General features: G+C 49.7%; 1 protein-coding gene across 7 annotated transcripts in view; it reads left to right on the forward strand.

The window, feature by feature from the left end:
• Window positions 1-24,357, forward strand: part of IL34 (interleukin 34) — a 76,730-nt gene that overhangs the window by 17,861 nt on the left and 34,512 nt on the right. The window contains exon 1 of one of the 7 annotated variants that reach the window (XM_045582697.1): window positions 13,590-13,609. The exons of the other annotated variants lie outside the window; for them this stretch is intronic. The gene's annotated coding sequence lies outside the window, so the exon portion shown is untranslated. Of the gene's footprint in view, window positions 1-13,589; window positions 13,610-24,357 lie in introns of those variants that run through there. 7 annotated transcript variants of the gene reach the window in all.

Consider the following 24,357-nt stretch of genomic DNA (forward strand, 5'->3'; position numbering starts at 1 on the left):
CTAGGGCTCTGGCACTGCATTTACTGGTACCTCTTTGTCTCAGACACCAGAGCCAGGGATGCCCTGCAGCCACATGTGTGCTGCCCTCCCAGCCATGCTTGTGTCCCCGTTGCAATGAGGGTGGGGCTGGTATTGTCTGTGTGTATCATGCCTGCGGTATGATACCCCTGACCAGGCCCAGGGTCAGCGACTGTGAAATTCACTCCCATTTTACAGATGAGAAAACTAAGGCTCTGAAACCTGGGCTCGTGGCCATAGCATGTTATCGCCTCTGCAAGGCCCCAGCGCACTGGAAGAGGCAAACCCATCTGCGGTGAGGAGTGGCTCCTTCCTACGCCCAGCGGCCCTGAGCTGCAGCCAGAGTGGCCTGCCCTGGCTGGCTTGGGTCCGGGGCCGAGCGTGCAGCCTCTGGGTTCTAACCCTGAAGCTGCCGGGTGCTCAGGTCACGCCCTCCTCCTGCTCCACATTCTTGTGGGCTCCATGCCCCTAGGCCAGTGGTCAGCAAACGCATGAGTCCACAGAGCCGAATAGCAATAGGACAATGATTGAAATTTCTTTCGAGAGCCAAATTGTTTAAACTTAAACTTCTTCTAACACCACTTCTTCAAATTAGACTCGCCAAAGAGATGCATGAGGCTGGAGAGCCACGGTTTGCTGACCACTGCCCTAGGCAGGCCTCCCTGGCCTTATAGTCAGGCTCTGCCAGCTGCTCAGGGCTGCTGGGTTTGGGAATGTGCTCTTTTCCTTCCGCCTTCAGACCATCCTCTGAGCGAGGGTTACCCTGGGCCGACATACTGAGATGGAAAGCTTGCTCTCCCGCTTGCCAGCTGTGTGACCTTGGGCAAGCGGCTGAGCTTTCTGAGTCTCGGTTTCTTCATCTTTAAAACGAGGGTGAGAAATCCTCACAGCTGTGGACGTTTGTGTACGGGGTGCGGGGATTAAAGGACATAAAGGAACTAACATCAGCCATTGTTCCCGTCCTTATCATTGTTTCCTTAGCCGGCTTAGCCCAGCTGAGCAGGTCCCAGCCCTGTCTCCACAGCCAATGCTATCAGCCTAAGCGTTACGGGCCCAAACATCCCTGAAGCAGAGGCAGACTCTCTTCATGGCTCCCCACTTCCTTCCTCTTCCCTCCCGCCTCCAAACGGGGAGCCCTGGCTGCTTTCCCCTCGTTCTGCAAGTTTCCCCTGAGCAGCTCCTGTGTGTCCACTGGGGCTGTGCCCGTGACAAACCGAGCGCTAGTCCCATTGCCCAAATTAGGCGGGAGCCCGTGAAAAGTGCCGGCTGGCTTTTTATGGAGATGGTGCCGAAAGTGAAGAAGGAAGCCCCTGCCAAAGCCGAAGCCAAAGCAAAGGCTTTGGACGCAAAGAAAGCAGTGTTGAAAGCCACACACACAAAAAAAGATCCGCAGGTCACCCATCTTCCACGGCCAGCACACTAAGGCTCTGGGGCAGCCTAAATGTCCTCGGAAGAGCACACCCAGGAGAAACAAGCTCGACCACGATGCCATCATCACGTCCCCCTGAGCCAGCCATGAAGAAGATGGAAGACAACAATACACGTGTGTTCACTGTGGATGTCAAGGCCAACAGGCTCCAGGTCAAACAGGCCGTGAAGAAGCTCTAGGACTTGGATGTGGCCAAGGTCAACGCCCTGATCATTTCACATCCGACTGGCCCCTGACGATGATGCTCTGGATGTCACAGTTGGAATCATCTAAATTGAGTCCAGCTGCCTAATGCTAAATATAAAGATTTTACACTGAAAAAAAAAAAAAGAAAAAAAAAGAGCCGAAGCCGGTTTGGCTCAGTGGTAAAGCGTCAGTCTATGGACTTGAAGGGTCCCAGGTTTGATTCCGGTCAAAGGCGTGTACATTGGTTGCGGGCACATCCCCAGTAGGGGATGTGCAAGAGGCAGCTGGTTGATATTTCTCTCTCATCGACGTTTCTAACTCTCTATCTCTCTCACTTCCTCTCTGTAAAAAAAAATCAATAAAATATGTTTGGGGAAAAAAAGTGACAGCTAAAAACCAATGCAAGGAAAAGGAAATATAAGGGGTATTTCTTTTTAGCAAGATAGAAGATTGGATAGTTTTGAGGGAAAACTCTATAAAACATGTAGAAACTTAGGGTACAAAATCATCAGCACACTCCCCCCCCCCCCCCCCCCCCCCATTAATCCTCACCAGAGGATCTTTTTCCCCCCATTGCTTTTCAGAGAGAATGGAATCGGGGATGGAAGGACTGGAGGAGGGGTAGGGGGAGGGAGAGAGAGAGACAGAGAGAAACATCGATGTGAGAGAGTCACATCGATTGGTTGCCTCCCTCATGCACCCCAACCAGGAGGGTGGGGAGCAAACTTAAAACTCAGGTACATGCCCCTGATTGGGAATTGAACCCTTGACCATTGCATGGGTGCGTGGGTGGGTGCTGTAACCACTGAGCACACTGGCCAGGCCGTCCTCGCATGTTTTAATGCAGAGCTGAGCTGCATGGAAATAGGACAGCCCCTGGGCAGGAGGTGTAAGGGAAGCCTGCCTGGGGAGGGAGCCAGGCTGCTTGGCCTGCCTTGAGGCCCTTCCCTGGTCTGGAAAACCCAGGGACTTGGGTTTGGACAGCCACAGGGATAAGGGACGACGTTTTGAGCCTCCTTGAAGCAGAGAGGTAGCCCTGAGACCCCCATGTACACTTGGAGGGTTTAACCTTCCAGTGAACGCGGGGCTGGAAACAGATTCCCTCCCAGCAAAGGCAGAGGAGAAGGCTGGCCCGGGTCCGGCTGGGGAAAGGAGGGCTTGTTTGGGGAGATTTGTCACCACATACCTGCCCTGTTTTGGATTTGGGATCACATTTACACTACTCATGTGATTCTCGTCTCCAGGCCAGGAAACGAACATAAAAGCTCTCCCTGCCCTGCCCCGGGGGCTCGCTGGGTGGAAAGTCGTCCTGAGTGGGTGAGGGCTTGATTCCCCGTCAGGGCACACACCCAGATTGTGGGTGCGATGTGTGTCTCCCTCGCCCTTCCTCCCTCTCTAAAGTCAGTAAAAGCATATCCTTAGGTGAGGGTTAAAAATAGTAAAAATAGTGATAGTAATGATAATGATAATGGTTAAGATGGAAATGTTATGTATATTTTACCACAATTAAAAAAAAAAAGCTACTCCTGACTAGTCACCCCTTGGGACACCTGGTAGAAGCAGAAGTGACCCCCCTTTGGAGGGCACACCTGGCCCAGCCGGTCCGGCGGCTCCCGATGCCTGTCCGCCTGGAGCAGCCTGAGTCCCAGAGGGCACCGGGAGCCCTGCCCCCGGCTCAGGCGGTCAGAGCGTCATCCCCAGGCCAGGGCTGCAGGTTCGAGCTCTAGCCAGGGCACAAACCAGCATCAACCAGCAAATGCATAAGTGGAACAGCAACTCTCTCCCTCCCTCCCTTCCTTCTCCCCCCTCCCCCCCGCCCCTTTTCCCTCCCCATAAAATCAATAAACAAAAAACACACAAAAATGCACCAGGAAACCAGCCCCTGTGAGGGAGTCGGCAGTAAGGACATAAAAGAGACACAAGAGGAGACATGTCCCCGGATGTTTACTGTAGATAATTCATGTCACACAAAACAAAACAAATCAAAAACCACCAGCACCACCACCACCAGCACCACCAGCACCAGCACCACCACACCTGGAACAGTAAAACCCCTCAGCCAGGAAACATTAGGCAGCCATTAAAGACTTGGAAGGGTTTCCCTTGGGGGAAGGAGGTGGTTTTGAGGGAGAAAAAGAAGAAATAGACGTGGGTGCTCATAAAAGCCCATTTTTGCAAAGCAACTGCAAAGAGCAGAAGTTGGCCCCGAGCTCCACGCTGGCCTACATGCATTCTGTGTCCATGTAAGAGAAAAGATAGCGGCTGAGACCGGTTTGGCTCAATGGATAGAGCATCGGCTTGGGGACTGAAGGGTCCTGGGTTTGATTCCGGTCAAGGGCATGTACCTTGGTTGCGGGCATATCCCCAGTAGGGGGTGTGCAAGAGGCAGCTGATCAATGACTCTCTCTCATCGGTGTTTCTATCTCTCTCCCTTCCTCTCTGTACAAAATCAATAAAATATATTATTAAAAAAAAAAAAAAAGATAGTGAAGGCTGCCCATCGGGGGTGCTGTTGTTGGGCTGCAGGCGAGGAAAGGGGGGATGGAGAAGGAAGAGGAGAAGCAAAAATCACTAGAGATTTCAGAGCGACAGTATTGCACCAAAAATGTCTGCCTCAGCATGCCTTCCGGACGCCCTTTGGGGATGCGGGTTGTGTGTGTGTGTGTGTGTGTGTGTGTGTGTGTGTGCGCGCCATATAAAAAAATTAGAACACTGCCCTACAGATATGCTCACTGTGATGGGGGCAGGGCCAGGGGAAGCAAGGCATCCGATCTGGTGATTCGTTTTTATTCAGACAAACAAGCAAAGGTCAGCTCCATGTGCATATGCCCTCATGTGCTAGTGTGGGCAAGGAGACAGGTGTGGAGGGACAGGTGTGGGCATCTGTAATATCGTAACGGAGAGAGTGGAGGGGAAGGAAGTGGAGAGGGAGACTTCAGCTTCTGGGGTCTTTATAAGAGGAGAGATATAGAGACACAAATGCAGATACCTTGGTATGAGATATCTGGTATCTGTTATGTCCTGCTTCACTCAGGACAACAAACTTGCATTGATGTAGAACATGAAAAATCGTACCTAATAATAGGCAAACATGTAAATTGACTGTACCTCCACTACACCCACAGCCAATCAGGAGTGAATATGCAAATTAACACACAACAAAGATGATGGCTAATTTGCATATGCAGGCTCAGAGTGGCCTGGAGGGGCGGGTGCCTGCTATGAGGGGGAGGGCAAGTGGCAGAGGGAGCTGCAGGAGTGGTCCTCCAGCCAGGAGCATGGACTCGCATGGACTCGCTGCCCAGGAGCGGAGCCAGGGAAAGGAAGGCCTATTCTTGCACGAATATCGTGCAACGGGCCGCTAGTAATAAAGGCAAAAAACGAGTGACCCAATGAAAAACTCTCATGCACCGCTTTTGAGAATGTAAAGTGTCTGAGCTCCTTTGGAAGGCCCTTTTGCAATAGCTTTCAAAAATATAAATGTACCCAGTGTCCTCAGTAATTCTGCTTTTACATATTAACTTTCCCAAGGGGCATGAAGCTGTCTGTACAAAGAGGGCCATTGCAACATTATTTGTAGAAGTTCAAGATTGGAAACATAAATGTTTATCAGTGGTAGACAGATTAAATTAATTATGGTCCATACACAGTGGAATTCTTAGCAGCTGCTGAAAAGAGAGAGAGAGAGAGAGAGAGAGAGAGAGAGAGAGAGAGAGAGAGAGAGAGAATAAACAGGCATTGGTGAGGAGATGGAGGAAGGGGAGCCCTCCCGCCTGGTGGGGGGGTTTGTTCGTTGGTGCAGCCACTGTGGAAACCAGTATGGAGGGTCCTCAACAAATTAAACATATAATAGAATCACCATCTGACCCAGCAATTCCACTTCTGGGCTTTAATCTGGAGAAAACGAAAAGTCATTCAAAGAACCTGTGCTTGCCGAAACTGGTTTGGCTCAGTGGATAGAGCGTTGGTCTGTGGACTGAAAGGTCCCGGGTTCGATTCCGGTCAGGGCATGTACGTTGGTTGCGGGCACATCCCCAGTAGGGGGTGTGCAGGAGGCAGCTGGTTGATGTTTCTCTCTCATCGACCTTTCTAGCTATCTCTCTCCCTTCCTCTCTGAAATAAATCAATAAAATATATTAAAACAAAAACAAACAAACAAACACCCTGTGCTTGTTGTAGCATTATTTACAATGGCCAAGATAGGATAGCAGCCTAGGTTTCCATGGGCAGACAAATGAAGAAGTTGAGCCTTATTAAAAGGGTGGGCCTGGAGGGTATTACACTAAGTGAAACGAATCAGACAGAGAGTGTGTGATTTCACTTCTATGTGGAATTAAAAACAATAACAAATGAATTCAGAGGGCAAACTGATGGCTGCCAGAGGGGAGGGTGGCAGGGGGAAGCGTGAAAAAGGGGGAGGGGATGGAGAGGTACAACCTTATGAGCTAAGTGAATCCCGGGGTGTAATGTACAGCACAGGGAATGCAGTCAGTGACATGCTAATAACTTCGTATGTGAGGCTGGTCACTAGACGTGTGGCCACCGGACACCCCAAGGTGTATAGGAATCGCGTCACTGAGTCGAACACCCGTAGCTGATATGAGGTTGGATGTCCGCTGTGCTTTATGCTTCTCAGCATTTTATCTTGACTTAAATTGGAGGTTTAAATTAATGCCCTAAAAGATAATGTTCCGTGACACCATACAACGAGGTGGGCAACATGGAGGCTAGACAATACCCATCTTCCAAAATAGAAGTCTAAACTATAAAACAAACAAAAACTAACAATGAGAAGATCGTTGAGAGACTGGGGGTCTGAAATCAAGGGCGCCCTCTGCAGGCTCCAGGTGAGGATCCTTCCTGGCTGCTTCCTCGATTCAGGCGTCCCCCCTTCTGTCCCCCCCATCCCCCCCAACAACTTCCTTGGCTGGTCGCTGTCTCCCTCCATTCTGTTCCTGCCATCACCGTCACCAGCTCTTCCTCTGTGTGTGTCTCACCAGTTGTTGGGTTTAGGGCCGCATCTGGAAGGGCCCTTTAGCCACATAAGGTTACTGGGGTTCCAGCTGGACAGGAATTTGGGGTCCACTCTTCAGCCCACTATCAGCGGTGAACTGCCATTGGATTGAAACACAACAGATAGAGTGCCCTAACCGGTTTGGCTCAGTGGATAGAGCGTCGGCTTGGGGACTGAAGGGACCCGGGTTCGATTATGGTCAAGGGCATGTACCTTGGTTGAGGGCATATCCCCGGTAGGGGGTGTGCAAGAGGCAGCTGATCAATGACTCTCTCTCATCGATGTTTCTAGCTCTCTATCTCTCTCCCTTCCTCTCTGTACAAAATCAATAAAATATATTAAAAAAAAAAAAAAGAAAGAAAGAAAAAAGAAAAGAAGGAGAGCTAGAACAGGAGATGCTTGTCTGTACCGGGCCCTGGGACATGGGGAGGAGGCGGGCGGCAGCTGGGAGGCGTCTCTGGGAGAAGGCTCAGCGGGCCCCAGCGGGCAGGGCCGGAGCGGGGTCAGGCGGGGAGGGAGGGGGAGGACTCCAGCTGGACGGCCTTCCTCAGCCTCTGGGTTTAAGGATCGGCTGTGGGACAGCGGGGGGGGGGGGGGGGGGGGGGCGGGCGGGTGAGGAGGAGGAGGCTGGGCCGGTGGAACCTGAGTTCCCCCCCCCCCCCCCCTTGTGGCTCCCTGTGGAGGAGGAATCAGCCGGCCTGCCAGCCTTGGCTGCTGACTCTGGTAACAAGTATTTCTGCAGATTCTGAGACAGCCCTCCCTGGCCAGCTCGGCTCCCGTGGCGAGGCACATTGAGCTATTTCTCTGCATTTGTTAGGAGGCAGAACGGGCCCCTCCCGCTCTCCCCTCGTCCCCCCCCCCCCCCCCCCCCCCCGATTAGTAGCTTAGGCGGGGCTCCCGGCTTCTCATCTTTGTGTGCTCAGCATGAGTCACACATGCACGCTGGACAGCATTTAACTCTGATGTGGAGACCCCGTGTCTGTGTAAGACGGTGGTGTTCCTGTACAGGTGCCATGGGGTGGGCCTGGGTGGGAGGGGGTGAGTGTGGCCTGGGGAGGAGGGGCCACCTCCCCCTGACTCCAGACTTTCCCTTCCCAAGTGGCTCAGGGATGGGGTGGGGGTGGTGGGGGCTGAGTCTCACTCCTCCTCCTCCTCCTCCCCCCTCCTCCTCTTCCCCCTCCTCCCCCTCCTCCTCCCCCTCCTCCTCCTCTCCCCTCTCCCCCTCCCCCTCCCCCTCCTCCTCCCCTCCTCCTTCCCCCTCTTCCTTCCCCCTCCTCCTCCCCCTCCTCCTCCTCCCCCTCCTCCTCCTCCTCCCCCTCCTCTGTGATGCTGACGCCTGTGAGGAGAACATTCACCCCGCCCCCGCCCCCTCCTGCATGAATTAGTTCCCACAGCTTTGCATCCTCCCCCGCGAGGCCCTGAGCTGGGAATTCGGCAGGGGCCTCCGGTCCAGCAGGTCCAGCAGGGAGAGGAACGTGAGCCTCCTGCGGAAGGTTGTTTAGTTACAGCTCGCAGCACAGGCCCCGTCTGCTTTCGGAAGGTCACACACAACGCCAGAACCAGAGCCTGGGCCGGGGGCCCTCGGAAGAGCGAGGCTTGAACCCAGGGTCAGCAAGGGCCAGGCCAGACCTTCCCGGGAAAACCAGCCTCCTGTGACCAAGACGCTCCCCGGCGTGGGGACCTCTGTGGACACCCCCGCCTCCTCTCCACCGCTCCTCCACCCCCCGCCGCCCAGCACCCGGCTCTGGGGGGGAGTTCTCAGGCCCCACTTTTCAGACGGGTCGGGGAGGCTCAGAGAAAGGCACTGGCCGGCCTCTGGGCCCCGCGGCGGGGAGGGGAAGCTGCAGCCAGTTTCCCCGCAGCCCGCGGGGGCAGCGCGGCCTCTGAGCCAGAGCCTCAGACACAGCGGCTCTGTTCCCCAGCATTCCACCTCCCCATGTCCTCCACCCGGGACATTCCTGAAGTGGCAAGAAAGGGCCTGGGGCGGCCGGAGCCTGGCAGCCGGTCAGCGGTGCGAGCCTGGAGCCAGAGGCAGGCAGGAGGACAGGCTGGGAGGTTAGGGAGCTCCCAGTCGGAGTGGATGCTCAGTAGGGGGTGTGCAGGAGGCAGCTGATCCGGATGTTTCTAACTTTCTATCCCTCTCCCTTCCGCTCTGAAAAAAAAAAAAAAAAAAGGACAAAACCTTCTGCATCTTCTCAGGTGACCATCGGCTTTCCCTTTTTGGTTTGCCGACACGGGGAGTTTACAATGATTTATTTTCAAGCAGAGCCAACCCTTCATTCCTGGTGCTGCTGCAATTAGATTAGGACGCGGGCATTCCGTTTGCCCCCGAACATCCTGTGTTTTCTTGTTTTGTTTTTTGTGTGAGTTTAATTTTTAAAATTGTTGACACTATTACAGAAGTCTTCACCACACTGCCTTGTCCCTCAGTGAGATCCTGCTTTAAGGCCCAGTCCTCAGGATACAGGGAGGGGACGAGGGAGGGGCAAAGGGTAAGGGGGGGTCGCCGCCCCTGGGCCTTCCCAGGTGTACCCCCAGGTGCGCCTCCTGCAGCCTCAGTCTCCGCACGCAGTAAAGGGAGCTGGTGGTGGCCGGCTGCGGCCTGTGGGGGTGCCCCCAGGGGTCCCCTCTGAGAAACGAAGGTAATAGACCTTGCTCTCAGGACTGCTGTGTTCAGTGAGTGACAAGCCACCTAAAGAGATGGCCAGTTCAAACCCTGGTGACCCTTCCTGAGCCTTTTGACCTCCTGCCCATTGCGCAATCTCTCAGCTCAGTCTCTCTTGCAGAGATAACGAGACCGCGGCGAGAGGCGAGGGAGGATAAGTTGGTGTCGGTGCGCAGAGGAGCGAGCCAGCGGGGGAGGGAAGAGCCAGAGCCAGAACTGGAGGCCAGAGGCCTCTGGCCACAGGGAGCAGTTTGCACCTCTCCCAGGATGGATGCCACGTGGCTCCGCGCGGAGTGTGGGAGCAGAGAGGGGAGAGAGGGGTCACAGAGCCTGGGAAATGCTTGTGGCTTCTCTCCTTCCCATCCTGGCCTTGTGCTCAGTGCTCTCCAGCCTCCGGGCTACGGAGCCCTCAGCAGACCCATTTCTCCTCTGTTGGCACCTAAGCATCCGGCCAAACATCCAAGGGTGTGTGTGTGTGTGTGTGTGTGTGTGTGGCCAGGAGTGAGGGGGCAGTTGGGGGAGTAGGTGGGATTTAGTGTAAGGTGGGACTCACTTCCAAGATTCCTCTGGAAGTGAAGGAAGGAATTGCATTGTCTCCCCAGCTGTCTCTTATCACTTGGGGTGCCTCTTGTTTGGAAACACATTTGGGGGGCCCTCAGAGCTAGTGGAAGGGTGGTGTCTGCCAGGTCCCTCTGACCCACTTTTGTACCCATTTCCCAGCTGCTATGGGTTAACCGGGGCTGCCACAAACTAACCCTGTGTCTTTATTTTTTTAATATAAAAATTTTATACATTTTTTTATTTTTCATGGGAAGAAAGAGAGAGGAATAGAGAGTTAGAAACGTCCATCAGCTGCCTCCTGCATACCCCTCACTGGGGATGTGCCCCACAACCAAGGTACATGCCCTTAATCGGAATCGAACCTGGGACCTCTCAGTCCGCAGGCTGACGCTCTATCCACTGAGCCAAACCGGCCAGGCCTTTAATATATATTTTTATTGATTTCAGAGAGGAAGAGAGAGAGAAACATCAATGATAAGAGAGAGAATCATTGACTGGTTGCCTCCTGCTGGGAAAGCCTGCAACCTGGCCATGTGCCCTTGACTGGAATCAAACCCGGGACCCTTCAGTCCTCAGGCCGAACTCTATCCACTGAGCCACCCCGTGTTCTTCTCCAAGTTCTTCTCCAAGCCACCTTGCCAGAGATAGCTGAGAGTTCACACCACTCCACCCCCCACCCCCCGGGCCACTGAGTGAGTCAGGGAGCCAACCCCCAGCCTCCTGGCCTCCCTTAAAACTGCTCTGAGCCTCCAGGGCTGCCCTCCCCACCGCCTCCTCTGGCTCCCTCACTGCTTTCTCCTGAGAGCACTTCCTCCTGACTCCTCACCGCCTCTTCCAGGGAAGCCACTCCCAGGCCATGTGCTCTGCGGTGTGGAAATTGGGGTTCTGGGGTGGGAGAGTAGTTCCTTCCGGCTCTAACCTCTCCCACACGCAGTGATGTCCTGAATCACACCGCACGTTAGGGGCAGGGCCAGGCCCACAAGGCACTCCCCCGGGATGAGGGGGGGCCAGCTGCACCAGCCCCCAGATCTCAGGTAAGCCCCCTCCCCTCAGCTATTCCTTGTGCCTGGAACCCGCCCCCCCCCCCCCCCCTTTCCCTCTGTCTTGGAATAATTCACTCTGACGGGTGAAAGGTTGGCAGCTCAGAGACAATGCATCTTGAAAAGATCCAAATGCATCTGGTTGATCCAAATACATTTTTTAGTTAATCCTCCACCCGAGGATATTTTCCCATTGATTTCTTTAGGCGAGTGGAGGAGAGTGGGAAAGATAGGGAGAAACATCCATGGGAGAGAAACACATGGGTTGGTTGCCTCCTGCATGAGCCAGGACCAGGGCCCAGACCGGGACTGGGGAGGAGCCTGCCCTTGACCGGAATTGAACCCGGGACCCTTCAGTCCACAGGCCGACACTCTGTCCACTGAGCCAAACTGGCCAGGGCCAAATACATTTTTTTTTTTTTTTAATTCGCTGGACTTTCTGTCAGGATGATAAAGTGAGTTGGCAAAACGCACGCCGTGCAATCCAGTTTTTGAGGTCATGAAGGAGCCCCATGTCGGCACAGACTCCTCACTTTCCCAAGGACCGGCTTCCCCACCCCCTTCCCGGCCTCTCCTCACCCGGCTCCGCCCACCGTCAGGCCACGCGTGTGGAGAGAAGTGCCCCGGGGCCTCCCGGCTTCCCTCATTCAGCTGCCTTCCCAGGTGAGTCACCGGAGGGGAAGCTGACTCAGCTGAAGAAATGTTTTTGCCAGAATACTTTTTTTTTTTTTTTTTAATATATTTTATTGATTTTGTACAGAGAGGAAGGGAGAGAGATAGAGAGCTAGAAACATCGATGAGAGAGAGTCATCGACCAGCTGCCTCTTGCACACCCCTTACTGGGGATGTGCCCGCAACCAAGGTACATGCCCTTGACTGGAATCGAACCCGGGACCTTTCAGTCCCCAAGCCGATGCTCTATCCATTGAGCCAAACCGGTCTCAGCAATACTTTTTTTTTTTAAGGTGGTTTGAGCTAACCTCCCTAATAAGTGGCTTATTTCTCAGGAGAGTGGAGACTTGTGAATGATGTAGTCCATGTCCACAGAGTTTGGCTCAGGAAGGTCTGAGGCACTGGTCGGGGGACAGTGCGGGGAGTGGGAGCCTCTGGAGGGGCCCCATCCGATCTGGGCCCCGGCCTGCCGAGTGACCTGAGGCAGATCATTAGTTTTTCCCCCGGGCACAGTTTCCTCATCTGTAACATGAAGGGAATTGGATATTCCAGAACCTTGTCACTCCACGTGTGGTCTGTAGCCCAGTAGCATCTGCCACGCCTGGAAGTTTGTTAAAAATGGAGTCTCCCGGGTCCCTCCCACCCAGACGACTCACCCAGACTCGCTGGGTCGGAATCTGTGTTTTAACAGGATTCCCAGGCCATTTGCAATATTTATTTACTTATTTATTTATTTTATTACTATTACTAGAGGCCCAGTGCATGAAATTCATGCACTGGCTAGGGTCCTGGGGCGAGGCCACCAATCAGGGCCGATCTGTGAGGAAACCTGTGAGGTGATCAGGGGGCCCCCCACTGGCACCTGCCTTGGCTGGCCTGGGGCCTGTGGGCTGGGGGCGGCTCCTGCATCGAGTGTCTGCCCCCTGGTGGTCAGTGTGCATCACAGCGACCAGTCGTTCCACCGGTCATTCCGCCGTTCAATCGATTTGCGTGTTAGGCTTTTATTATATAGGATTTTTTTTTGTTAATTTTCACCCAAGAATATTTTTCTATTGATTTAAAATATATATATATATTTTATTGATTTTTTTACAGAGAGAAAGGGAGAGGGACAGAGAGTTAGAAACATTGACCAGCTGCTTTCTGCACACCTACCCCCACTGGGTAGGTGCCCGCAACCAAGGAACATGCCCTTGACCGGAATTGAACCTGGGACCCTTCAGTCCGCAGGCTGATGTTCTATCTACCGAGCCAAACGGTTTTGGCTATTTATTTATTTAAAGTTTTTTTTTTGAGAGAGTGGAAGGGGAGGGGGAGAAACAGAGAGCAAGAAAAACATGAATGGCCCTAACCGGTTTGGTTCAGTGGATAGAGCGTCGGCCTGCGGACTGAAGGGTCCCGGGTTCGATTCCGGTCAAGGGCATGTACCTTGGTTGCGGGCACATCCCCAGTGTAGGGGGTGTGTGCAAGAGGCAGCTGATTGATGTTTCTCTCTCATCGATGTTTCTAACTCTCTAAGTCTCTCCCTTCCTCTCTGTAAAAAAAATCAATAAAAAATATATTTAAAAAAAATCGATGTGAGAGAGACACCAGAGCCCAGCCACTGGTACGCCCCTCACAGTGTGAGGAACCTGCTCTGGACTAAGGCTGCTCCAGCGTGGTCCTCAGGCAGGCGTGCCAGCATCCCCTGGGAGGAACAGCCTGTTAACATTCAGGCCGATGGGCTCCACACCCACGGCACCGCCCGGCGCAGGGCGGGGCTGGAGGCTGTGCTCTGGCCGCCTCTCCAGGTGAGGGCTGGGCCCCACTGACCTTTGAGAAGCCCTGCGGCTCCCAGCCTCACGCATTCCCGCCGCCCACGCCGGCTGTGCGACCGCCGTCCTCCTTCCTGAGGCCGTGGGAGAGCCTGTGTGTGCTGCTTCTCCGCCAGGAACGCTCCCGGGCCAGGACCTCCCGGCCACTCCGTGATGCTTGGTCTTCATCTCTGCCGGCCAGAGAGACAGCCGATGTGTAAGGGCGCCGAGGTGAGTGGCCCCAGGTCTGTCTGCCTCCCGCTGTCTTGCGTAGGTAGAGATATCAACCTGAGATGTTTATGGCCAAGCCAAGGAGCTGATTTACAGGGTAATAAAACTCCTTGTAAATGCGGAATGCTACCTGTGTATACACCGCGGGCTCTCGGGACAAGAGCCAAGAGCTTGGGGGTGAGGGGGCGGCAGGATCAGGGTTCGGAGCTCATGAACTTCAGCTCTCCTCACTCGCTGTTTGAGGTTTGCATTCGATAAAACATTCGTGCGGTTTAACCATCCCATGGAAAAGGACCGGAGGGAAAGTTTATAACCACCCACTACCCTCCAGCCGCAGGCAGCTGCTTTCAGTTTACTGGGTCTAATCCAATCAGAGCTGGTCCTGGAAAAGCTGTGGGATCTCCGATGGGTGGCCGCCCTCATGACCTCCCAAGTCTCTGGACTTGCATTTTCCCAACTCATTGTATCTCCCTGACAGAAACGCCAGCACACGATGGGCTTATTTGGGTTAACAAGCATTTAAAAAAAAAAATTTTTTTAAGGGTGCACCATCTCTGGGGGGTTCTCAGCTGCTTGCGTGTGAATTATTCTAATACAGGGTTTCTTGATGCATATGCAAGCAAATAGGAATATATGTGTATACCAGTGAAACGCTTTGCCACTTCGGCTGAACGCATTTTTACAAAACCAAACAGCACCCCGCTCCCGGCCTGGCTGGGCTCACCAACTGCGTGACGCTGTGTTAATTGTGTGGCGGACACGCAGGCTGTTTCCAATCTGCGGCCACAGACACCGTTTGCACCTGTGGCATTTCGCAGGCTCGTGCGATCAACGCACGCCGAATTCCCACGAGTGGGGGTTGCTAAGTATATCTGCGTGTGTAATTTCTGAGAGATGCTGCCAATTTGCCTTTTCCAAGATTAGTATCAATGTGCGCCTCTGTTTTGGATTGAGAAGTTACTGTTTTCCGACACCTTTGCCAATGCATAATTTAGTGCCATTACTGGATTTCCCCCAATCTGATAGGTGGTAGTGACTCAGCTGAGTCTTAGTTTAAATTTGTTATGAAAAGTTTTGAACTTATGTTTAAAAAGGACTCTCTCTCTCTCTTTCTCTCTCTCTCTTTTTATTTGCTTATTTTGAAAATGGAATTGCTGCCTTTTTCCTTTTTTTATTTCTGGGGGCTGTTTATCTAGTAGGGAGATCAGCCTTTTACCTTGGATATAAGTTGCATCCAGTTTAGGGATTCTCTTTTACTTGGTTGACGGCTGGTTTGTTTTTGTCTGCCCAGGTGTTTATTTTTATGCAGTCAGTAATCAGGCATCTCTTTTATGGCTTCTGAACTTTGAATCGCAGGTACCAAGGTCATCCCCACTTCTAGGTACTAGGATGAGTCCTTTGTTCTTCTCTTAGTTCACAGGCACATTTTGATCCATTTGTAATTCATCCTAAAGCTGTAGATGCAATTCCTGCCCTCACCGTCCCCCCCTTCTCCTGCTGTGGTTATCTTTTCCCCCTGAAGTGAATCTATCGTGGGCCTGTTTCTGATCGCGATCCTCTTTCCCCACTGGCTGGCTCCCTTCCTTGCCTGCTCATGTTCATTCACGTCCCCGCTGTTTGGCTTATACTAAGTTTTGCGATATTTAAGAATACTTTTTTTTTTTTTTAAACATGTGAAAGTGCTGCTTTCTTACTTTTAGGAACTTTTCAGGCTGTGCTTGTTTTACTTGTTCTAAAATCTAACACCTACTCACACACGGGTTGTTGGTGTTTTCATTGAAATTGCTTTAATCAGAACTGAAGTATGACACACTTTCAGAAAAGTGAATAAACTGCCGAAACCGGTTTGGCTCAATGGATGGAGCGTCTGCCTGCCGACCGAAAGGTCCTGGGTTCGATTCCCGTCAAGGGCATGTGCCTTGGTTGCGGGCACATCCCTGGTGGGGGTGTGCAGGAGGAGGCTGATCGATGTCTCTCTCTCTCATCGATGTTTCTAACTCTCTGTCCCTCTTCACTTCCTCTCTGTGAAAAATCAATAAAATATATTTAAAAAAGAAAAAAAGAAAGAAAAGTGAATAAACTGTATCGGTGAGGCCTTACCCAGAGCTGGAACTGAGGGTCACTAGCGTGCAGGACCCCTAGGGGCTCCCCCAGCGACTGCTGAGGGGTAATCACCATCCTTTTTATTATGTCCTGGATTGGGTTTTGCTGTTTTTGCTTTTTTTTTTTTTTTTTTTTTTTTTTTTTTTTTTAATACATTTCATTGATTTTCTACAGAGAGGAAGGGAGAGAGATAGAGAGCTAGAAATGTCGATGAGAGAGAAACATCAACCAGCTGCCTCCTGCACACCCCCCACCGGGGATGTGCCCGCAACCAACGTACATGCCCCTGACCGGAATTGAACCCGGGACCCTTCAATCCGCAGACCAACGCTCTACCACTGAGCCAAACCGGTTTCGGCTGTTTTTGCTTTTTAACTTTATTTACATAGATGCTTTTGGGTCTGCCTTCTTTGACTCACCAGTAAGTATATATGTTTTTAAATTGTTTTATTTTTATTTTTAAATTACATTTGACGTATAATATTATATTGGTTTTAGGTGTACAATCCAGTGATTAGACATTTCTATAGCTCACAAACTTACCATCTCTAGTAAATCTTGCACCCATCCGACATCGTACCGAGTGATTGCAATATTATTGACTCTATTCCCTAAGCTGTGCTTTACAACCCCTGGGACTGTTCTGTAACTATCAAGTTGTACTTCTTAATCCCTTCCCCTTTTTCACACCGTCCTCCCGACCCCTCTTCCGTCTGGCCACCGCCGAAATGTTCTCTGTATCTGTGAGTCTGTTTCCATTCTGCTTGTTTGTTTATTTATTTATTTATTATTTTTAAAGATTCTACTCGTAAGTGGAATCATATGGCATTATGTCTTTCTCTGTCTGACTTATTTCACTCAGCACAATACCCTCTATATTCATCCATGTTGTTGCAGATGCAAGATCTCATTCCTTTTATGGCTGAGTCATATTTCATTGTATATATGCACCAGTTCTTCTTTGGCTCAACATTATATTTATAAGTTTTTTTTTTTTTTAATTCCTTCTTTTGCTGATGGACATTTAAGTTCTGGTTTTGGTTATCGTACGTAGCTTTTGGTGCTCATAGATGCCCATTTCTGTTGGATATTTACTGATGAGAGGAATTTCTGGGCCATGGGATGGGCATGTGTTCACCTTCGGAAAATATTGCCAAGCTGTTTTCCATAGAGATGTGTAACAATTTGCCCTCCTCCCGGTAGTGTCTGAGAATTTCAGTTATTCCCTCTTCTTACAACAGTTGTTTTTAAAATATTTTTTTCTCATTCTGATGTGCATGTGTGTGTGTATATAGTGGCAATTAATTTCGATTTTAGTTTTCAGTTCTCTAATGACTGATATGTTTCACTGCTTTAAAAATGTATTTATTGGACATTTAAATAAACTGTTGTGCAATGGATTGGGATTGTTTTACAGTTACACATTAACTTCAGAGAACGGACATATTTATAATGTTGAATCTTTCTATCTAGGAACATGGTATGTCTTTCCATTTGTTTACATCCTCTGTGTCCTTCAGTATTGTTCATAGTTTTTTTATAATATAACTTGCATATTTTTTGATAAGTTTATTCATAAGTGCTTAACTTTTTTGTGGCGTCTTTTCTAACTGGCTGTTGTTTGTAGCCATCTCTTAGTTGATTCTCTTAGATGTGCAAGTCTTAGAACTGTATTATCTATAAATGGAAATAATTTACCTCCTCCTGTCCAAGTCTTTGTTTTTATTGAGATATAATTGACATATAACATTATATTGGTTTTAGGTACACAATATAATGATTTTTTATATCTATAGATTGTGAAATGATCACCACTATAAATTAATACCCATCACTGTACATCATGACAATGTTTTTCTTGTGATGAGAACTTTTAAGATTTGCTCTTAGTAACTTTCAAATATACAATACAGTATTGTTAACCATGCTATACATTGTATTTCCCCCACTCAATTCTTTTTTCATATATATTTTATTGATTTTTTACAGAGAGGAGGAGAGAGGGATAGAGAGCCAGAAACATCGATGAGAGAGAAACATCGACCAGCTGCCTCCTGCACACCCCCTACTGGGGATGTGCCCACAACCAATGTACATACCCTTGACTGGAATCGAACCCAGGACCTTTCAGTTCGCAGACCGACGCTCTACCACTGAGCCAAACCGGTTTTGGCTCCCCCACTCAATTCTTACATCTCTTATTTCTTTAGCTTATCTTATTGCATTGGCTAGTATCTCCTATACAATGAAAGTGTGCACATGTGTATTATTCCTGACTTTCGTGGGAATGTTTCTGATGCTTTTCCGTTAAGCAAACTACTGGCTTTTATCTGAGATTTATATTTTATCATGTTAAAGAACTATTCATTACTTGTTTCTTTATTGACATTTTATTCAGGAAAGGGTGTTGACTTTTGTCAAATGCTCATTCAACATTTATGGATCTCCTAGGATCTGTTATTATGTTAAGAAGTGCCCTAATATGAACCATCTTGAACTCCTGGAATAAATCCTATTGGTCTTTTAATATATATATATATATATATATATATAAAATTGATTTTTGAAAGAAAGGGAGAGGGAGATAGAAACATCAATTATGAGAGAGAATCATGGATCAGCTGCCTCCTGCATGCCCCACTCTGGGGACTGAGCCCACAACCCGGGCATGTGCCCTTGACCAGGAATCAAACCTTGACCTTCAGGAGGCATTTTTGCGAGGGAACAGTTTTGCACAGTGGAGTGTGAGGGGAGAGCACTGGGTAGGACCCCACTGGGCAGTGCTGGGTCTCCCCCTCAGTGTGAATCCTGAGCAGCGGCAGGCTGGCTCTCCTTCAGGTGTTTAAATTTGGTGAAACAAGTCACCTGGAGCCTTCATCACGAGGTTGCTATTTCCAGTTTTTTTAAAAAATGGAGTGCACCCTGGCCAGGGTGGCTCGGTTGGTTGGAGTTCGATTCCCAGTTAGAGCACGTATGGGGTTGTGGGTTGGTACAGCTGGTCAGGGCCCATCAATGTCTCTCTCTCTCTCTCTTTCTCTGTCTTTCTCTCTCTTTCCCTCTCCCTTCCTCTCTAAAAAATAAAACTAAAGTAAAAAAGGAAAAAACCCATACACACACTCACACACACACACACACAAAACAAACAAAACAAAACACAAAAACAACCCAAATTGGAGGATGATTTAGTTAAAATAAAAGTTTTTAAACATGCTGTTTGACGACATATTGGTTTCCTAAAGCTGTCGTAACAAAATGCTATAAACTTGGTGGCCTAAAAGAACAGATTCTATTCTCTCACATCTGGAGGCTGGAAATCCAAAATCAAGGTGTCAGCAGGGCCGTGATCTCTTGGAAGGCTCTAGGCCAGTGGTTGGCAAACTCATTAGTCAATAGAGCCAAATAGCAACAGTACAACAATCGAAATTTCTTTTGAGAGCCCAATTTTTTAAACTTAAACTTCTTCTAACTCCACTTCTTCAAAATAGACTTGCCCAGGCTGTGGTATTTTTGTAGAAGAGCCACACTTAAGGGGCCAAAGAGCCGCATGTGGCTCGTGAACTGCAGTTTGCCGACCACGGCCCTATAATGTTCCCTCATGATCCTTTCCAGCCAATCCCTACCACCACTGCCCATGTCAGACAACCACTGCTCTGATTCCTATCACCGTACGTTAGTTTTTATTGTGTGTTTTGTTTTGTTTGCTTTTTACTGTGTTTGCAAATATATGGCATTGCACAGTGTGTGCTCCTGTGTCTGGCCTCTTGCTCATGATGTTGTTTCTGAGATTCAGCCATGTTGCACGGGTCAGTAGTTTTTCCTCGTTTTGCTGAGTCGTGTTCCCTTGTGGGATTGCACCACAGTCTGGACACCCATCCTTCTGCTGAGGAACAGGTGGGCTGTTTTCAGGTTTTGGAGCTGCTTGTTCTTTTTCATGTGAGTAGGACAGCAGTGCACATTCTTTCTGTGGCCGTAGATGTGGATCCACATTTTCTTACTGAGGGGTAGTCGGCCTTTATGTTAGTTTCAAGCTTACAGCCTAGTGACTCGCTGTGTGTGTATATTGTGAAATGGCCACCACAGTTAGTCTGGTTAACACCTGTCATTGTGGATAGTCTCAACACTTTCTTTTTCTTGCGATGAAGTTCAGACTTTTGACCCTCTTTATCCATAGGTTAAGGCAGCGTTTGTTGCCTGGTGTGCCGTAGGTGCAGACAAGACAAGAATTTTATAATTTTTCACTATTTTGTTTACTTAGTATTTCATAATAAAGTAATTATAAAATACTTTCTTTGTGTTTATTTGATTCCTATTCAAGAGAATTACTTTATATATAGTCAATATAGGCACAGAGTTAAATTTTTTAACATTTTCTAATGGTGGTGTGCCTCGTGATTTTTTTCATGAAACAAGTGTGCCTTTGCCCAAAAAAGGTTGAAAAACACTGGGTTAAGGTGACCAGACATTCTGCTTTTGGCGGGACAGTCCCGATTTTTAACAATTTGTCCCGCGGCGTTTTAAAGAAGGTCCCAATTGTGACACGGGATGCGGGACAAATTGTTAAAAATTGGGGCTGTCCCGCCAAAAGCGGGATGTCTGGTCACCTTACCACAGGGGGACATATATTCTGGTTTTTTAGGTTAAGTACCGGGAGTGGAATGACTGCGTCTCAGGGCAGGTGTGTGTTTCGCTTTATGAGAATTGCCCAGCAGTCTTCATCGGTGAGTGTCTGGATTTACACCCTGAGGGTGAGGTGGGAGGCTTCGATGGCTCCACGTCCCTGTGAAGGTGGTGGTTTTCTTGGTGACCGTCACTAGCTTTGCTGCGTGGAAAGGGTGACCCTCTGCAGAGGCTCCTGTCCAAGGAGCTAAAGACCCCCAGGTTCTTACTGACTTCTCCCTTCCTCCTTTTCTGCTTTGTTTGTTTCTTTTTCATCCTGTCCCTCCTCGGAACCGTCCAGGCACAGAGGCCTGCCGGAGTCCCTTTGTCCACGGGCTCTTTTTTCTCAGAATGGCACCAGGGTGACACACTCTGTTTTTCCACTTTTGAGTCTTTGTGCTTGTCAGGGGTCAGAGGTTGAAGGTCAGAGGTCAGGGCCTTCAGAAGGACATCAGCTGCTTGAAGCAGTTGTGTATCTTAGAGCATTCAGGGGACCCATGTGACTAGTTGCACATTGGGTTTCTTTCTTTCTCTCTTTCGCAATCAAGTGTTTTCCTCACAGAGCAACGGCAATAAAGGGAATCATTCAAAATTAAAAGCGAGTGTGGGTGTGGGTGTGGGTGTGAGCGCCCCCCTCCTGTCCAGGGGAGATTCCCGCCTTGCGGCTTGAGCTGCCCAGAGAGGCTGCGGCCACCAGGGACCCTGAACAGGAATGAGCAGCTTGGAAAAGAATTATCCTTATTTTTATTAGTTTTTCTTAAATGTATGTACAGTTCATGCTTGCTTTTTAAAAATGTCTTTTATTTATTTCTTTCCTTTTTATTAATTTCTTTATTGATTAAGGTATCACATATTTGTCCTCAACCCCCCATTCCAATTCCCCCCCCCCAACACACTCATGCCCCCACCCCCCTATTGTCCTTGACCACTGGTTAGGCTCATATGTGTGCACATAAGTCCTTTGGTTGATCTCTCTCCCTTTTATCCCCACCCTCCCTCTGAGGTTCAACAGTCTGACCCATGACTCCTTATCTCTGGGTCTGCTCTTGTTATCAGTCTATGTCGTTCACCATTTCCCCTAGATGGGTGAGATCATGTCCTAATGGAAATATAAGAATCGAAAATGAGACAAGCAATCACGGTTATGCTGAAGGCACATGAATCAGTCCGTAGTGAACTTCTTCCTGGGCCACCAGTTCTTTGGAGAGCCAATTTCAATGTCAAACGGTTCCTTATGTGCGCCTGTCAGCCATGATATTTCAGTTCTGGATGGTGTCATACTTACTGTAGTGTGTAATACCTAGAGGTGGTTTTGGGTCTTTATTTAGGAAGCGTAGTGATGTTCTGTGGCCAGAAATATGCCGTAGGAACGTAGCTGCTGCTTATTTCAGTTAGCTCACAGTGACACTGGTTCTGATGAACATCGTTTCCGTTAAAGCCGAGTTTCCAAGATCCTGTGGACAGTGTCAAAGGAGAGCCTGCCGCCTGAGCCACAGCACATGCCCGCTCTGGCTCCAAGCTTTCTCTGTGGAAACTCGGTGCATCCTGACACAGCCCTTTGAGGCCGGCATGTCACGTGAAGCCATTTCCCCGATGAGGAACCCGAGGCCAGAAGAGAGTCCTCACCTCCAGTGCATTCCGCAGGGTCGCTCGCATCCTGGAAACCCAGCCGGTTTCTTCACAAAGGGCCCTCGATGTTGCTCTATCGCCAGGAAACCCGTGCCATTTGCCATAAACAAACGATAGCTGTAGAAGGAATCCTCTGATAACCGCGTGTGCTGTTCTAGCTTGTCCCTGGGGTGACTGCCCAACCTCATTGTTAAAAAAAAGTTGCTTTCTGCTTTTGGCGCCACAGTGAAGAACATTTTCCCCAGCTCAAAGCCACAAAGATTTTCCCCCTGGGGTTTTCTTCTAGAACGTTTATAGTTTTAGGTTTTTACAATTAAGTTATTGGTCCCTTTCATGGTATGCATGGTGTGAGGTACGGGTTACGCTTCCTGTTTTGAGTGTGGCTGAGGACATTCCGTAGTTTCCATAGCGCTCCTCTCTGCTCTGAGCCTGCTTTTCTGCGGGAACGTGAGGGTGAACCCTCACAGCTGCTCCCGGGAGAAAAGGTGTCATCGGTTTGCTACTCTGATTTGTAAACTCTTTGCCACGTTAAAAACAGCAATTAGTTCTCAAGTTAGGCTGCTTTCCTGTGGTTTGGCATCCAGGTTGTTTTCAATTTCCTTTCTTCGCGGGTGCACAGCAATGCCGTGGATATTTTATGGGTATTATAGCTTTTCTTTTTTAAAAAGCTATTCTAGAATATACTCACGGATTTGTATCCATTCCACAAATCAGTGTTGAGAGGGTTTGGGCTCATGCCCTGTGCCGGGCGCCATGGGCTGGTTTTGAATGAGCTCTGCTTTCAACCAGTGGGAGCTCCCTGGGAGGGTTAAGAACCAAGGAAGCCCTCACCAGTGTGGCTCAGTGGATAGAGCGTCGGCCTGCGGACTGAAGGGTCCCAGGTTCAATTCCGGTCAAGGGCATGTACCTTGGTTGCAGGCACATCCCCAATAGGGGGTGTGCAGGAGGCAGCTGAATCGGTATCTCTCTCATCGATGTTTCTAGCTCTCTATCTCTCTCCCTTCCTCTCTGTAAAAAAATCAATGAAATATATTAAAGAAAAAAAAAAAAAGAAGAAGAAGAAGAACCCAAGAAATCTCTGTTTCCGGCCCCCAGCTCACCCGCTGGTCCCCTGCTCCCTGGCTTCTCACCTTCCCACTAGCTGCACCCACTTTCTCACTGTTTTCCCTTTTTTTTTTTTCTTCTTTCTTTTAAAAAAAATATTTTATTGATTTTTTTACAGAGAGGAAGGGAGAGAGGTAGAGAGCCAAAAACGTTGATGAGAGAGAAACATCAACCAGCTGCCTCCTGCACACCCCCCACCGGGGATGTACCTGCAACCAACGTACATGCCCTTGACTGGAATCGAACCTGGGACCTTTCAGTCCGCAGACCAATGCTCTATCACTGAGCCAAATCAGTTTTGGCGCTGATTGTACTTTTATTGTTTTTTAAAATTAAAATATTATCTGTGCTGAAACCGGTTTGGCTCAGTGGTAGAGCGTAGGTCTGCGGACTGAAAGGTCCCAGGTTCGATTCCGGTCAAGGGCATTTACGTTGGTTGTGGGCACATCCCCAGTAGGGGATGTGCAAGAGGCAGCTGGTCGATGTTTCTCTCTCATCGACATTTCTAGCTCTCTATCTCTCTACCTTCCTCTCTGTAAAAAAATCAATAAAATATATTTTACAAAAAAAAATATTATCTTTGTACATATACCATTGTCCCCCCCACCCCACCCAAATACATGCCCTCCCTCCCCAGAGTTTTATGTCCATTGGTTGTACTTATATGCATGTATACAAGTCCTTCGGTTGATCTCTTATCTCCCCCAGATCTCCCTACCCTCCCCGCTGTAATTTGACAGTCTGCTTGTTGCTTTACTGTCTCTGTATCTATCTTTTGGTTCATCAGTTTATAATGTTCTATTTCTCACTATTTTCTACTCATTGACTCACCTCCTGGCCTCCCCCACGGGCCCGTGTGCCTCTCACTAAGATAGAGACTTACGAGTTCTCAGCACAGGGACTGCACACAGTAGGTGCTTAACAAACGTTAACTGTAAGGACGGCGGTGGGGCTAGCGCTGACGTGACCGGAAAAGGGGACCTGGCGCTTGGCAAGCCTGCCCAGGGCCGGCCGGCAGTGCGTGGGCTCTGGATGTCACGCAGGAAGAATTTCACAGCCGGAGTCCCCATGACTGGGGAGGGAGCATCCACTCACCGGGGACAGTGAAACAAGAAAGGGCTACTCGCAGCAGAAGCAGCGGGAGCACCGAGGCTGTGCTCCCTCGTCTCTCCGGGAAGTCGGAGGAAAGGGGGCCTTGGGGACTGGGTCAGGGGGCTAGCCTGCCAGGAGCTGCCCCTGCCCACCACTCCCCAGGC

Source organism: Pipistrellus kuhlii, unplaced genomic scaffold (genome assembly GCF_014108245.1).
Source record: "Pipistrellus kuhlii isolate mPipKuh1 unplaced genomic scaffold, mPipKuh1.p scaffold_m20_p_17, whole genome shotgun sequence".
Classification (NCBI taxonomy): Eukaryota; Metazoa; Chordata; class Mammalia; order Chiroptera; family Vespertilionidae; genus Pipistrellus; species Pipistrellus kuhlii.